Source organism: Cupressus sempervirens, chromosome 4, assembly GCF_028749045.1.
Source record: "Cupressus sempervirens isolate cs-2001-9-10 chromosome 4, ASM2874904v1, whole genome shotgun sequence".
In the NCBI taxonomy this organism is placed as follows: Eukaryota; Viridiplantae; Streptophyta; class Pinopsida; order Cupressales; family Cupressaceae; genus Cupressus; species Cupressus sempervirens.
In genome coordinates this window covers 695360531-695378360 of record NC_143121.1, presented here as the reverse complement: position 1 = coordinate 695378360, position 17830 = coordinate 695360531, and positions in this window count along the sequence as shown.

The window sequence follows — 17830 nt, the reverse complement described above, 5'->3', positions numbered from 1 at the left end:
GAATTTTTTTCATAAGGTGTGATACAAAATTGGTTCTTGCGGTAGTATTGAGTTGTAAGGGATTACGAATTGTAATCAGGTTGTAATCACTAGATCATAAAAATATTGGACTTGTTGTTTGGTGGACGTAGCCTAGGGATTGGGTGAACCACATTAAATCTTGGTGCCTTGTGTTCTTTTCAATGTGATCTATTATTATTTTTTATTGGTTATATTTGCATGTAATTGTTATTTTTTTCTATGGTTCAATCCTAAAAGAAATGGAGACACTAATTGATGCATAGACAATTTGGGTTATCCACTAATCATAAAGCTTAATAGTATTCAAAGTCAAAATAAGTTAAACCAAAGACATATAAATAGGCTTGAGTGCATTTAGAACTTTTCTTTTGTGTTGAAAGACAAGAGTGCACAATGAAATAAGGGATATTACACATTGATAAAATGAAGAAGTTTTCTGATAGAAATGAAAGTTCGAGGACCTTGGTTTTGTAGAACCTTGGAAATATTGTAAGAAGCCCATGAAAAATGAAGATAAGTGGGTTGATTATTTCATTCAAGAAGACATGTTGTTTCAAGGAATTTGAGTTGTGTATGCCTAGAAGATCTATGAGGGAGAATATCATTAAATAAAAACATAAAAGTGGACCTACAAATTTTTTTTAGATTGATAAGATAGTAAACATGATTTCTAAGAGATACTTCTACCTTAAGATGTACAAGGATGTTTGGAAGGTGGTAAGGAGCTATAGAATGTGTCAAGTTACTAAAGTAGTCTAAATATTGGATTGTGCATACCTTTTCCTATTTCTTGTAGTGTTTGGGAGGATATTAGTATCAATTTGTTTCTTAGGTTACCTAGGACTCAAAGAAAATATTTTCTAAAATAGCATATTTTATATGTTGTATGAAGAAATTAGATGTAGTACACATAGGATATTTATTTTTCAAAGATATTGTCATACTTTATGGATTTCCTAAGGATATTATTTTAGATATAAATACTAAGTTTACTAGTTATTAATGGAGGAAAATTTAGAGAAAAATGAACATTGATCTTTAGCTCTACATTTCATCCATAGATTGATGGACAAAATGAAGTTGTGAAAAAAAAATTGGGTAACCTTTTGAGACGTTTGTTTGGAGACAAGCCAACTAATTAGGATTTTTTTTTTACACATTTTTTTTTACACATGTTGAGTTTGTGTATAATTTTTTTATGAATAGTACTAAGAAGACTCCTTTAGATATTACAAATGGAATAAATGAGAGGAACTACTGATTTGAGGGGATAGGAAGATGAAGTGAAGAATTGTACTAAAGATTACAAATTTGTGGACTTTATGAAGAATTTAGATGAAAAAGTGAAAAATCATATACATGACAATAATCAAGGATACAAATATAGAGCAATAAAAAGGATAATGCATAATAATTTTGATGTTAGAGATGAGGTAATGGTACATTTTAAGAAGAGCATATTTCTTTCTGGTACATACAATAAGAAAAACATGAGGAAGTTTGGTCCTTGTAGAATCTTGATGAACATGACAGTGTTAATTATTTTGAAGTTCAATTGTCTAAGGATATGAACAGTTCACCTATGTTTAGCATTTCAAAAATATTTGAAAATAATGAACCAAATGAAGAGATAGTTGATAAGCCTGATTACCTTAAGAGTTAAATAGACGGAATTTAAAATACTTTTGATAATAGAACTAAAAAACAAATCAAACAAAATGATTACAAAGATTTCTTTGTTATGTGGCATAATAAAACCATTGAAGATGTTTCTTTGATTATAGAGAGTGATTTAGATTTTTATGATACTTCTCAAAGCATTAGGGCTTCTTGATGTGGATATCAATTCCTTTTTACCCTAGGTGTCTAATATACAAGCATGTTGGATACTTTGGAAAACTTGGGTAACCAAAAATATTTACTTTAATGTTGGATGTTTTTTGTTTGGAGAATGGTCAGTGATGTTTATGTTTTCACTTTTAGTTTATTCAACTCTTTAATTTAGATGGTTTTCCTAAGAGCACAAAATTTGATTGCATCATTTTTTAGGGTTATCCTTCTCCATGTTTGAGGCATGTTGATTTCTTGGCAACCCAAGTAACATTCAACTTTGGCTTCAACAAGTTTTTGTGTAACATCATGTCATTTTACACACTTGGGAATCCCTTCCTTCATCATGTGTGGAACATCCTTCTCTGCACAAAAATTAATCTTCTTTCATAAAAATTCATTGAATTCTACTTTTGGGAAGGGCTTATAATTTGTAATAAGTTTTCCAATAGGCTAACTTGTGGCCTTGCAAGCCATAAAAGTAGAGATCTATTATTAGGAAAATGACAATATACTTATATAGAAGGAAAATACAAAATATTGTTTCAGTAAGTGCAAGATCTTAAGCTTTGTGATTGTAATTTGAATGTATATGGCTACAAGAAGGTAGGCTTGATGCCTAGAATATCTAATGTAGACTATTTATGATTGCTACATTAATTCCACTATAATATCTTTTGGTTTCTCTTATTTTGTGGATTCCATGTGTAACTCAAAAGTTAGGGTATCTTGGAGGTTCCTTTTAACCTTTCCTAGCTTGCCTTACATGGTATTAGATTGGTTTTCTTTCTTAGAAAAGTTTGGGATCATATGCAATTTTGTTGGAGATTGGTTGTAGGGTAGAAGAACTAGTTATTTACCTATAACTTGTAGAAGGTTATGATTCTTGTGAGAACAATGCTATTATGGATATGTTGAGAGAGATTATAGCTAGACTTCTGGACGTTAAAATATCCTAGAGAAGAGGAGTTCATATTGATAATGTTAGTGACTAATAAGAAGAAACAATAGCCTAAAATTATAAAACTAAGGTGGAACAGAATGAGGAAATACTTTTGACATCTATGAATAGAGAGAATATGAGACCTATTTTTGAACATTTTATGTATAGTGGAAGACTTGACATTGATGCTTTGTTGGATTGGATCTGTGATATTAAGGAATATTTTATTTATGGAATAATACTTGCCCATAGGAAGGTGAGGATAATAGATAAAAAAATTATTGGGAATGCATCTATTTTCCAGGAATACTTGCAAACTAAAAGATAGAGAGGAGGGAAAGTAAAGATCAATACTTGGGTGAGGATGGTTGGTAAGTTAAGAAAGAAATTCCTTCCTACTAATTATCCAATTAATAAATTGAGAATAATGAAAAATTTAGCATAGAAAGACATGACTATAAAATATTAAACTAAAGAATTCTATAAGTTGGACATTAGATATGGATATACTGATGAAGAGGTTGAGAAAGTTGCTCGATATTTGAATGTGTGAGTACTTCTATACAAGATAAAATTATCTTTGCAAAGTAAGAAAGTATTGAAGAAGCATATTTGTGTGCCTTGAGAGCTATAGAAAGTTTACTAAAGAAACAAGAGAGAAGATAGAGAGACATAGGTGAAATATTTTAGTGAAGTAGAGGAAGTAATTTTGGAGAAAGTATAAGATATGATAGCACTAAAAGTAACATGGGTAAGAAGAAGATACTTACAGACCTAGACAAAAAAATCAAATGTAAAAGGCCCTCTAGTGTTCCTATTTTTATGTAGTATTAGGCTATTTAGAAAATAGTTTCAAGCAAAGTCAATTGGGAAATAGTTGAGATAGTATTTGTAAATGAATGGAAATGCAATTTCCATGTAATGGGAGGAGCTATACTACAATAATGGCAAAGGAAAATCTAAATGGAATGAAGACAATGGACATAGAGGAACATGTAACTATATTAGAGCTACTTGTAATACTTTAAAGGAAGTTTCTTTGAGTGTGAAAAGAGAAGAAAGATCTTGATTTAAATGAAATTTCTTTAAGTGTGGTTTAGAAGGACATAGAGATTTTGAATTTACATTTTTTGATATGAAGGTCAGAAGTAGTATTAGAAATACCTTGATTTGGGAAGAATCTATTGATGCACCTAATAGGCCTAAGAAATGAGAGAACTTGATGATGAGAAGAAGTCTATGGAGTGAGAAGTTGGATAATGAACCAAATTTGAGGAAAAGTATTTTCAAGTCCGTATGTAAGATTAAAGATAAATATTGTAAAGTTATTAATGATACTAGTATTTCTAATAAATTTGTCTGTAGAAAGAATCGTGAATAAGTAGAAATATAAGATGTTGGAGCACCCTAATGCAAGATGAACATAAATTGCTAGTCAATGAAGAGTGCCTTGTGAAATTTATGATTGGGAACTACTTTGATAAAGTTATGTGTGTTATGATGGCTATGCATTTTTGTTATTTGATTTAAGGAATACCTTGGTAGTATTATAGGAAATATTTGCATGATGGTTGATTGAATCAACATACTATTTGAGAAACAAGGAAGAATCAAGTATTATTTCCTTTGGATGAGAAATCTAAGGAAATTTAGCGAACATCTCTAGGAGATTTTTTGGTTGAGAGGAAGTAGTTTGTGAAAAATATGAAGAAATAGAATGTTTATTTTGTTCTCATTGCTAGAAAGATTGATAAACTAGATGAATTTGAAAATGCATCTCAAATAAAATCTTTGTTGCTTAAATTTTTAGATATTATTTGTAATAATCTTCTTTATGGATTACCCCTTGTTTGAAGTACAAGTCATTGTATGGATTTGATAACTGGAGCTATTTTTCCTAATAAAAAATGACACATTATTAGACATGTTGAGAAAGGTCTGAGTAGTACCTATTGTATTAGTGGTTTAAAAAAATGGAAAATGGAGAATGTGGGAAGATTCTAGAGCTGTTTACAAGATAACAATAAACTATAGGTTTACTTTTCCTATGATGGATGACATTAAGGATAGATTGAGTGGAGCAAAGAATTTTAAGAAGATTGATGTGAAAAGTTGCTATCATTATATTAGAATCACATTGGGATATTATTCAAAGTCTTATTTTAACACTAATTCTTGTTCGTATAAGTGGTTGGTTATGCGTTTTGGTTTATCTAATGTACCTAGTACTTTTATTAGGCCAAAAAATGAAGTACTAAAGAAATTATTGGGAAAGTTTGTAATTGTATATCTTGATGACATACTAGTCTATAGTAAGAATAATGAAGAACACCTTGATCATATCAAACAAGTTTTACAGAGGTTGAAAGAAGAGAAATTGTTAAGAAATCCTAATAAATCTACACTTATGAAGAAGAGGCTAGTATATATATATTTATGTTGACAATTTGAAGATGAATCATAACAAGGTTAAAGCTAGTCATGATTGGCCTACACCTAAAAATGTAGGAGAAGTTAGATCATTTCTTGGAGTGGAAAGTTTTTACAAAGAGTTTATCAGAAAACTTAGTTTAATTTTTAATGATATGATAGAGGGTATGAGAGGTGATAAAAATAATTTTAAGTGGACACATGCAGTGAATATAAGCTTTTAAATGTTGAAGGTAAATGTTGCAATAGTACATGTTCTTGCTTTGACTAAATTTTAACAAAATTTTTCAAGCTAATTATGATGCTAGCGGTAATGCCATTCGTAAAGTTTTGAGTCATAAATGTAATATTATAGATTTCTAAAATGAAAAATTGTATATAATAATCTCATAAGAAATATTCAATTTATATTCAATAATTTTAAGAATTTATTCAAGTCTTGAAGAAATAGAAAAACTATTTGATCCTTAGAAAATTTGTGATATAAAGATTTTTTTTTGTAGCTCTAACTGTTGTTATCTATTAATGTCAAACACTTATTCATAAACTATGTAGAGTCACATGGCAATCACTACGACTGAGCTACTCTATATAGGATGAGTCATGATATAGACGTATGTACAAATATATATGTATCAAGCTCTATAGAGCCGAGAAATTATATTGTTGCCAAGTATTTTCAATGTAAGACAAGCCTAATGTTAACTGAGCAGTTTGAGCTCATTTAAGTCAAGTTACATAGAAGGTGTCAAGCATAGTAAATACCAAGCATTAAAAACATATAAAGTGAGCTCCGAGTGTCAAAACAAGTAAGTGCCAAGAAATGAAGAATTTAAATTCAAGTGAGGAATGATATAAACTTTGAGGTAAACCAATTTAGGCTAGCATGGACATGATAATTAATATTTTTAGAGTTTATTATAGAGAGTTTAATGTATTTTATGATGTGGACCATAGATCCCTATCTTCTGTGATGAACAAATTAGATGGAGAGGCAAAGTAAGGAAGCATCTAGGAAACTCATTATGAAATATTTAAATAGGGAATAACTTGACCTAGTTTTGTATGGTGACATGTATGATGATATAAAGGAGTGAAAAAGCTATTCATAAGATTCATGTGTGAACGTGCAAACATTGTAGAAGAAGAAAATAGTTTTGTTCTTATAGAATAGAGAAAGAGACCTAGTCAAAGAAATGAAGGGTAGAAAAGCTATATTAGATAAGAGATCATATCATATTGAGAAGATGGGTTCCAACATCATATTATTAGAGGAAAATAAAAATAATGTACTAAAAGGTTTTAAGAGATTGAGATAGGGTAAATCTCTTAACAGAGTGGTCTTAATAGATCATTGTAAATATCCTAATAGAATCATTACTTTTTTGTAAGTGTGAAATGCTCTAATAGAGTGAGATCTAACAATATCAAAATCCTTTAACAAGGTATACACCTCACATGGTAGATCATTAGATATAGTCTTACATTGAACCCTAATAGGTTAACTTTATTACTATAGTAGTAAAGATTTGTGGGTGTCATCCCTATGCTAGTTTTACCTTCACTTTCAAGTGTTTCTAGGTAACCAAAACGCTTGTGTGATGTGATTAATTTTCATGAAGGTGATTGGTAGATTAGATCTCTATGCTATTAGATTTTTATTTTATAAATTATGCATGCATAATAAATTGGATATGAGATGGTAAATATGGTAAATACACCATGGATTGTTAGAAAAGTTAAAATGTTATAGATCCAATTTCACCCCCTCCCCCCTCCTCCTAGTATCTTGGTTTCAAATTTAGACTTCCAACAATTTCTATTAGAGATGAGCTCTCTAGGAAAAGTTTAAGATCTTGGAGTTTAGATTTTGGAGATGGAGGCTTTTAAATTGGACAAGTTAATTGACAAGCAGATGATTGACATACAAATCATACTACAACAATGTTGAAACTAGATTGAATAAGATTATCAAAGAAGGAGATTGTTGAGAATAGATTGATACAAGTATAATCAATATACTTTAATTATTGTTTTTTCATTGATGTCAAACCTTTTATTTTCTGGTAAGACAATTGCTTATATGATTTAAGTACTATCACTTTTTTGATTGATAAAGAGTATTTGATCAAAAGATATAACAATAGCACCTAAAGGAAAGGTTGAGTTATGATTATGTAAAGGAGTACAAGAATTAGTTAAGATAGTGATAACATGATGCATCAATAATCTACTTAAGGTTACAAAGGTTGGTTACACTAAGAAAGTTTAGAAGAACATTGATGACAGGAAGAGCACCAGTGGAGGAACATTTTTCTTAGTCAAAAGACTTGTTAAATGGACTAGCAAGAAACAAAATTGGACCTCAGAATCTACTACTGAAGCTAAATATGTTGCTACCACTATTGTACAAATATTGTATGGATCAAAAAATTACTCAAAGGTATGAAGGATGAGATCAAAAAAAAAGTAACAATTTATTGTGATAATACAAGTGCTATGAATATATCAAAGAATCCCATGATGCACACAAAGACTAGGCACATTGCAATCAAATATCACTACTTGAGAAAATTAGTTCAATATAAATAGGTGAGGATGTAATATGTCAACATAAAAGAACAAATTGTAGACATCTTCACAAAAGAATTACCTAAGGATGCTCATGAGTATCTAAGAGGTAAACTAGGGATGATTCTCCTATCAAAGGCTATCTCAATAAAAAGAGGGGTGCCCTACATCAAATAAACTGATTTTCATATTTTTCACATTGATGCAATGGATCTTACATTAGGAGCTGCCTAAAGTAATCAAAGAACTGAAACTCCAAATTAGTCACAAGAAAGGTGAAAGAGGGAGAAACTGAAGAAGTTCATATCTACATTTTTAGATGACAAGTCATTGGCATTGTTGACAAAGAGGGAGATAGTTACTAGTCAAGGGAATGATCAAGAAAGTAATTACTAAGGGATATAATTTTTGATCAAAGGAAAGTAAAAGTATGAAGAGGGAGATAATAATATAAGAAAATGAGGGATAGATATAGAAGACATTGGAGATTTACCAAAGAAGGAGAATCCTAACATCTATATAATAAGAAAGAGATACGATAAGAAGAAATTCATAGGGATTTATAAGGAAGAATTTTGTAACCTACTCAGAAGATGGAAGTTGCTGATTAACGGAGAAATTTCAGCACAAGGAATTATTTTCGTTTTGGTATTGTCTTTTTGTTTTAACCTAGTTGATTTGGTTGATTAGTTTTATTTTCCATCAATACCAAAGAGGAAGATTGTTGAAACTAGATTGAAGAAGACAATAAAAGGAGATTGTTGAGAATAGATTGATACAAGTATGATCAATATGCTTCAGTCATTATTTTCTCACTGATGTCAAACCTGATATTTTCTAGTAAGAGAACTACTTATATGATTTAAGTATTATCACTTATTTAACTGATGAAGAGGATTTGATCAAAAGATGTAACAATAGTACCTAGAGGAAAGGTTGAGTTATGAATGTGTATCAGAGTAAAAAAATCAATTAACATAGGGATAACATGATGCATTGATAATCTACTTCAGGATACAAAGGATGGTTACACTAAGAGAGTTTGGAAGAACAAGTTACACAAAATTTGTTTGCCAAGCTTAACTGAGTGGATAGTAGGTGCCAAGAAAAGTTAGTACAAGCCAAGTAGAAAACTAGTTGTAGCTGAGTAAAAGTTTATTTGATGGTATGCGACAAAAAAAGTGGATTCCAAGTAAAGTTTAGTTGATGCTAAGCACCAGCAAACTTTAGTTTATACTAAGTGATTTTATAGAGGATGTTGAGCAACATAGTATGTGCCAAGCATCAAAAACTAGATAATGCTAAGTGGCTGCATTATTTAAAAGATCATGAATTCGATGGATCTAATTTGACAAGTTTTTTTTCTTGGAATGTGTGAACTTGTTGGAAGATAAGGTTAATGAGCTAGTGGTATAGATTTCAAGGCAAATAATCTTTGGGCGAGTTGAGAGATGATTGAAGAAGTTTCTAGAAGAGATATGAAATGAGGCATAGATTCATTGTATCCTAACTAATCCATCCTAATCCTAAATTAGACAATGGAGAATGAGCAGCAAAAGATTTTAATTTTCTATTTATAGGAATGACTGGTCAGAAGCAAAGGTTGTCATATGTGAGAACCTAATGAAGTAAAGGAGTTGAGGTTTTTGCTTCATCAAGTGACCTAAGAGAAGAATCTATATTTTCATGTTATGTAAGAAGGCTTAAGGGTATGAATGCTTGACGGGTGAACAAGCGATCAAAGCTGAATTGTGTGAAGGCCAACTAGAATGGAGGACTAAAATAGAGATCTGCAATCTACAAATGGAGTTGTAAGTTGTTATTAGATCATGTTAGAATTCTTTAGAATAACTGAGAGGGGGGGGGGAGGTGAATTAGTTATTCAAGGTCCAAATGCCCTATTAATACCCTTTTCATATGTTCAAACTTAAATCAGTCATATAAGCAAATTACTGTAAATCAATATGCAAAGATAAAACATTCAAGATCAACACATGACACAATGATTTACGTGGAAACCCAATTTGGAAAAAACCACTAGTAACATGCTACTTGATTCTCACTCTTCTGAAGTGATGCCCTATTAAGAGCCTGCCCTGTTAAAGGCTTACAACACACTGTTAAATGTGATCTTGTTAGAGGATCTCACCAAACTGTTAGGAATGGGCCTGGTTAAAGGTCTTTAAAACATTCACTTGGAATGTCACCCTGTTAAAGGATTCATCTAATGGTTGTTAAACCAACCTAAGTCCATAGGATTTATCTTATTGTTACAATTGCTAGAAAGTAATGATAATGGTCTTTTGATCTGACATAACTTACAACATACTTTGCAGATTTCAGATCACTCTTTCAGTTCAATCCTTATGCTTGGCTTCAATCACTTCAGCTCTGACAGCTTGTCTCCCTCTCAAGCTTCGTCTCCTTGAGTCTTCCTACTCATTTTGCCAATGCAATCATCCTTGTGGTCATCTATCCAAATAGAGTTCCTATGTTATCTTCTCCTTAGCTCATTCTTTAGCATTTTCATGCTTTTATGCTTGACCACAGCTCTCTCTCTCACTATCCCCTCTATTCCACTCTATTTTTCATTAACTTATGTCTTCTTATATACAAGTCTAATTTGCCTTTGCCACTCAATTATCCCTCTCCAACTTTATGGTTTCAAAATGGATTAGGTAGGATACAATGTATCTACCCCATATCTTATTTTTTTCTTGAAACTTTGCCAATTGTATCTTAAAAATGTTCTACATGGTGTTCAGTGCCACCAAGTCATCATTCTTATCTTCCTTTTAATTCACAGATTTATAGATAACAACTTTGTCGGCTTAGATCTGGCGAATCTTTGATTTCCTAAATAATGCAGCAACTCGGCATTATTGAGTTACTGGTGTTCGGCACCTTTTTGTTACTCGACACCTATACCTGCTCAGCACTTGGTTCTACTCGAGACTTGATTCTGCTCGGCACTTGATTTTGCTCGGCACTTGGTTTTGCTTAGCACTTGATTCTGCTCGGCACTTGAACTTGCTCAGCACTTAACTAGGAATTTGCTCGGCTCTTACTAGCTTGCTCAGCACTTACTAGCTTGCTCGGCTCCTTCTCTCTAATAAACTTAGTTTGAGCTTTACGAAAGACTTAACTAAAACCTTAGATCTTTGATATGTTTCAGTGTGCTCATTCTTTGTATCTTTTAGTATGTCATCCAATACACTGTTTTATTAATGGCTTGACTGATCCTTGTACTTCATTACAACATCATAACTTCAACCTTTCTCTAGGTGTTCTAGTTACATCTTATTGATTGCCTCCACCTTGACAATCAACTAATTGATAGCATTTGGATCACTAAAGCAATTGTCATCCCTATAATTAGTAAGTTTGACATCGATGACAAAACAATGATTGAGGACATTCTTTACCAGTTCCATATATTATTCCAACAATTGTTTTTATGATCATTTCAATCATTTCCAACAATCTCCCTCTTTGGCATTGATGGCAAACCAAACTGATCAAGTAATCAATTCAGTTACCACCAAGATTGTATTAATTTGCTGCATTTTCACTACTAATCACATATATCTCCCTCTTTCATATATATCTCCCTCTTTCTTTGCATTGATCAGTTTTCTACATATTTCTCCTTCTTTGACATAAATGCCAAAGATGTAGCATCTTTATCATGCAAAATATAAGCTTTGGCTTCTTGTTGTCTTTCTCCCTCTGTCACCATGCTTGTGACTGATTTGGAGTTTCTATTCCTGCTATCATCCTTACCATCAACCTGTTAATATTTCAATGATTTATTCCTGTTGATGCAAGGCAGCTTCCTTCTTTCCTTAAACTGCTTGACTTAGGGGTATAACCCCTAGCTTGCCTCTAAGATATTCATAAGCATCCTTGGGCAATGGTTTGGTGAAGATATCTGCAGTTTGTTCCTTTGTGTGAATGTATTCCAACTTCACTTGTTTTTCTTCTACCAATTCTCTGACATAATGATACTTGACTGCAATATTCTTGGTTTTTGCATGCATCACTAGATTTTTAGATATGTTTATAGCACTTGTATTATCACAATACAATATCATCAGTTTTGTTACTTCTTCTTTCATTCCATTCAATAGATGTGTGATCCATACAATGTTTGTACAATTGACTGTAGCTGCCACATATTCTAATTCTACAGTGGACTGGGATATACATGTTTGTTTCTTGCTAGTCCAGGTAACCAGTCTTTTGCCTAGAAATAATGCACCTCCACTTGTGCTTTTTCTGTCATCAATCTTTCCTCCCTAGTCTGCATCTATATATGCATTGAGTTCAAGTTTTCCATTCTTTTTGTAGTATAGACCAAAATCATTAGTCCCTTTGAGATATCTCATTATTCTTTTTACTACTATGCGATGATTTTCTTTAGGATTAGCAGAGAACCTAGCCACTATTCCAAATGCTAATGCTATGTCTGGTCTACTATGTACAACATATTGTAGTTTTCCAATCATGGATCTGTACATTGTTTGATTGACTTCAGTTGACTCATAATTTTTGGAGAGCTTATTTCCTATGGCCATTGGTGTGCTGACTGGTTTGGATTCCTCCAATCCAAATGTTTTAAGAATTTCTTTGATGTATTTTGATTGTGTAATAAATATTCCATGTTTGAGTTGATGAACTTGCAATCCAACAAAAAATTTGATTTCTCCAAACATAGACATTCCAAATTCATGTTTCATTTTGTCAGCAAAGCCTTTGCAAAGTACTTCCTTACCACCAAATACTATGTCATCCACAAAAATTTTAGATACAATAATGTCTTTACCTTCTTCAGCTTTGATGTAAATGTTGCTATTATCATCAGTTCTTTCAAATCCAATTTGCACTAGATACTTGTGAAGTCTCTCATACCATGCTCTAGGTGCTTGTTTCAAACCATAGAGTGCTTTATGTAACTTACATGTACCATACCCCTATTGTTTTCATCAAAGATTCCTTCTGGTTGTTCAATGTAGACTTCTTCTTCTAGTATACCATTTAAGAATGTGGATTTTACATCCATCTGATAGACTTTAAAATCTTTATAGGTAGCATATGCAAGTAAAGTTCTTACTCCTTCCATTCTTGCAATAGGAGTGAATGTTTCTCCATAATCTATTCCTTCTTCTTGAGCATAACCCTTGCATACTAATCTAGCTTTATTTCTGGTAATCTCACCATTCTCATGTAGTTTTTTTCTGAATACCCATTTGGTGCCAATCACATTCTTGTCAGTTGGTCTAGGAACCAAACTCCAGGTTTTATTTTTTCTTATTTGATCAATTTCTTCTCCCATAGCTTTATACCAGTCGCCATCTTGTAATGCACCATATACTTTCTTGGGTTCAGATTTGTTGATCAGACATGATTCATGTCTTAGTCTATTCCTTGTCATTGGTCTTACATCTTTGTCACCAATTATTTGTTCAGCAGGGTGATGTCTTTTTACATATTTGGATAATATTGGCTCTGTCCTTGTTTCCATGTTTGATCTTTCGGATTCAGGATCACTATGCTCTTCATTGTTAGGTTGTTCTTCATCATGTATGCTATCTTCAGAATTAGATTGTGCATTTTCTTCATTTTGTAACTCAACTTTTGAATGCAACTCGGCATTCACTAGTTGTGAATCGGCTGAAAATGACACTTGTTGTTGAATTTCAATTTGATTGACATCATCCTCATCAGTAGTCATTCCTTCATAAGAATATACAAAGGTTCTGTATTCTTCCATTTTCTTTGGTTCTTCAGCTTGGACTTCTGTGTGCTCATCAAAATTTACATTTGCACTTTCCACAATTTTGTTAGTGTTAATATTCAAACACTTATATGCCTTACTTCTTGTGGAGTAACCAAGAAATATACCTTCATCACTTTTTGCATCAAATTTTCCATTTCTAACATCTTTAAGGATAAAAAATTTGCAACCAAACACTTTGAAATGTTTTACATTTGGTGAGTAACCATACCATAATTCAAAAGGTGTTGTATTTGTATCTTTCTTGACTTGTACTTGGTTCAATGTATGAACAGCTACACTTATAGCTTCTCTCCAATATTTTAGAACAACATTCTTTTCCATCATTAATGTTCTAGCACAGTCAATTATAGATCTATTTGTTCTTTTAGCAATTCCATTCTGTGGGGGAGTTCTAGGAGCTAATGTCTGTCTTTTGATTCCATTGTCATTACAGAATATCTCAAATTCATTTGATGTAAATTCACCACCTCTATCTGATCTTAGACATTTCAAGCTTTTTTTAGTTTCCTTTTCAACTCTGGCCACATACCACTTAAACATTTGAAAAGCATCAGATTTTTGTTTTAAGAACATAACAGTCATCATCCTAGAATAGTCATCAACAAATAACATTATGTATTTATCTCCTCTATAACTTTGTATTTCCATTGGACCACATAAGTCAGTGTGAACTAACTCAAGTATCTCTTTAGATGTATAGTTTTTGCTTTTGAAACTTGACTTTGTCATCTTTCCTAGCTGACATTGTTTACACATGACATTATCAGGCTTCTTCAATTTTGGTAGACCTCTGACTTTCTTCATTTTACTAATTTTGACTAGATTGTCAAAGTTGACATGACATAATCTTCTATGCCATAACCATTCATCATCAAATTTTGCAAATAGACAAGAAGCATCATCCATATCAAGGTAAAACAAATTACTCTTTGTTTGATCTCCTTTTCCTATTAGTTTACCATCATTGTCATAGATTTTTGCAGTTTTGTTTTCAAATTCCACTTTGCAACCTATATTGCCTAATTGTGAGACACTCAGTAAATTGTAGTTTAATCCTTCAATATAGTATGCATTGTCACATGAAATTTGGTCTGTGAGCTTAATGGAACCTTTTCCTCTGATTTGACATGGAGCATCATTACCAAATCTAACACTATTTCCATCATACTGAGTAAAGTTAACAAACTTACTTTTGTCTCCTATCATGTGATGTGAGCATCCACTGTCTATGATCCATCTGTCATTCTATTTTATACATGTCACCAGTGCTATGGCTTCTTCTTCATCAGATTGGTCCTTCATGGCTACATAAACAACTTCATCATCATTGTCATCAGAATTTTCTTCAACAATATAACACTTCTTACCTTTTTCTTTGTAATCTCTCTTGTCATCATCTCTTCTATTCTTGTATTTTTTGCCTTCCTTGGAATCCTTTTTGTGTGGACATCTTGCAGCAATATGAACTACCTCATTGCAATTGAAACAAATGATAGGCATCTTACCTTTGAATTTTCCTTTGCCCCTATGAAATCTTCTAGTGAGCAATGCTTCCAATTGTTTTACATCTTCCTCATCAGTGCTACTGTCACTAGATACATACTTCATTTTTCTTCCTTTCCTTGATTTCACCTATTCGACATCTTTTAGTGATAACTTGGCCTTAAAAGAAGATTCAACATTTTCAGGTTTGTAGTTTTCAAAGTTAGATAACTCAAATGCAATGAGTCTACCTATTATACCTTCAAAGCTTAGGTTATTTCCTGGTATACATCTTAGCTCTTGTATTGTTGATACTCTAATAGCATAGATAGGAAGCAAGGTTCTTAAGAACTTACTATTAATAGTATCTTCATCCAGTTGACCATTCAAGCATCTTATTGCACTTACCACTTCCTTTATTCTTGCACCATACTGAGCAACATTCTCATTTTCTTCCATTTTCATGTCATCAAATTTTCCTTTGAGAATTTCTCTTTTTGCTCTTTGTACATTCTGATGTCCTCCATAGATGTTTGATAGGGCTTTCCACATTTTGAATGTAGTGTCACATCCTTTGATATCATCAAATTCATCAAGCTGAGTGTAGAGGCAATTTCCAGCATTGTCTGGTTGTGTTCTTGTTTGTTTTTCATGTCTTCGGCAGTAGGAGCACCTGTTGGATCTACATGTTCATTGACAATTGAATTTTGGGCATAATCTCCTATGCATCCAAGATGTAGCTTCACCAAACTTTGCCATGCAACAAATTTGTCTTTGTTGAGCTTGGGAACTTCTCTCTTTGGCATTTTGATCTTTTTTGCTAGTACTCCCTTTAAACTGAATCAATAGTCAGGCTCTGATACCAATTGTTACAATTCTTTAGAATAACTAAGAGGGGGGGTGAATCAGTTATTCAAGATCCAAATGCCCTATTAATACTCTTTTCATATGTTCAAACTTAAATCAGCATATAAGCAAATTACTATAAATCAAAATGCAAAGATAAAACATTCAAGATCAACACATGACACAATGATTTACGTGGAAACCCAATTTGGGAAAAACCACTAGTAACATGCTACTTGATTCTCACTCTTCTGAAGTGATGCCTTGTTAAAGGCTTACAACACACTATTAAATGTGACCTTGTTAGAGGATTTCACCAAACTGTTAGGAATGGGCATGGTTAAAGGTCTTTAGAACATTCACTTGGAATGTCACCATGTTAAAGGATTCATCTAATGGCTGTTAAACCAACCTATGTCCATAGGATTTATCTTACTGTTATAATTGCTAGAAAGTAACGATAATGGTCTTTTGATCTGACATAACTTACAACATACTTTGCAGATTTCAGATCACTCTTTCAGTTCAATCCTTATGCTTGGCTTCAACCACTTAAGCTTTGACAGCTTGTCTCCCTCTCAAGCTTCATCTCCTTGAGTCTTCCTACTCATTCTGCCAATGCAATCATCCTTGTGGTCATCTATTCAAATAGAGTTCCTGTGTTATCTTCTCCTTAGCTCATTCTTTAACATTTCATGCTTTTATGCTTGACCATGGCTCTCTCTCTCACTATCCCCTCTATTCCACTATATTTTTCATTAACTTATGTCTTCTTATATACAAGTCTGATTTGCCTTTGCCGCTCAATTCTCCCTCTCCAATTTTAGGGTTTCAAAATGGATTAGGTAGGATACAATGTATCTACCCCATATCTTATTTTTTTCTTGAAACTTCACCAATTGTATCTTAAAAACATTCTACATGGTGTTCTATGCCACCAACTCATCATTCTTATCTTCCGTTTAATTCACAAATTTCTAGATAACAACTTTGTCAGCTGATTTGGCGAATCTTCAATTTCCTAAATAATGCAGCAACTCAGCATTATTGAGTTACTAGTGCTCGGCACCTCTCTGTTACTCGGCACCTATATCTGCTCAGCACTTGGTTCTGCTCGACACTTGATTCTGCTTGGCACTTGATTCTCCTCGGCACTTGGTTTTGCTCGACACTTGATTCTGCTCGGCACTTGAACTTGCTCGGCACTTAACTAGGAATTTGCTCGGCTCTTACTAGCTTGCTCGACACTTACTAGCTTTCTCGGCTCCTTCTCTCTAATAAACTTAGTTTGAGCTTTACAAAAGACTTAGCTAAAACCTTAGATCTTTGATATGTTTCAGTGTGCTCATTCTTTGTATCTTTTAGTATGTCATCCAATACACTATTTTATTAAAGGCTTGACTGATCCTTGTACTTCATTACAACATCATAACTTCAACCTTTCTCTAGGTGTTCTAGTTACATCTTATTGATTGCTTCCACCTTGACAATCAACTAATTGATAGTATTTGGATCACTAAAGCAATTGTCATCCCTGCAATTAGCAAGTTTGACATCAATGACAAAACAATGATTGAGGACATTCTTTACCAGTTCCATATATTATTCCAACAATTGTTCTTATGATCATTTCAATCATTTCCAACAAATCAAGCCTTTCTAATACTCTCTAATAATTGTATCAGTCTAGGATAAATCCTTTGGATTAAGGTTGACCTAAAAATCATTTGTAAATTGTTTAGCCAAGTGACATTCCAAGTGAATGGTCTAAATTCTTCTAACAAGTCTCACTCCTAATAGCGTGATTGAAATCCACTAAAAGGGTCTTATTTAATAGTGTGTATTGTAACCTATAATAGGGTTGGTCTTTCACAGGGCATCACATCAAAAGAGTGAAAAAGAGAAGC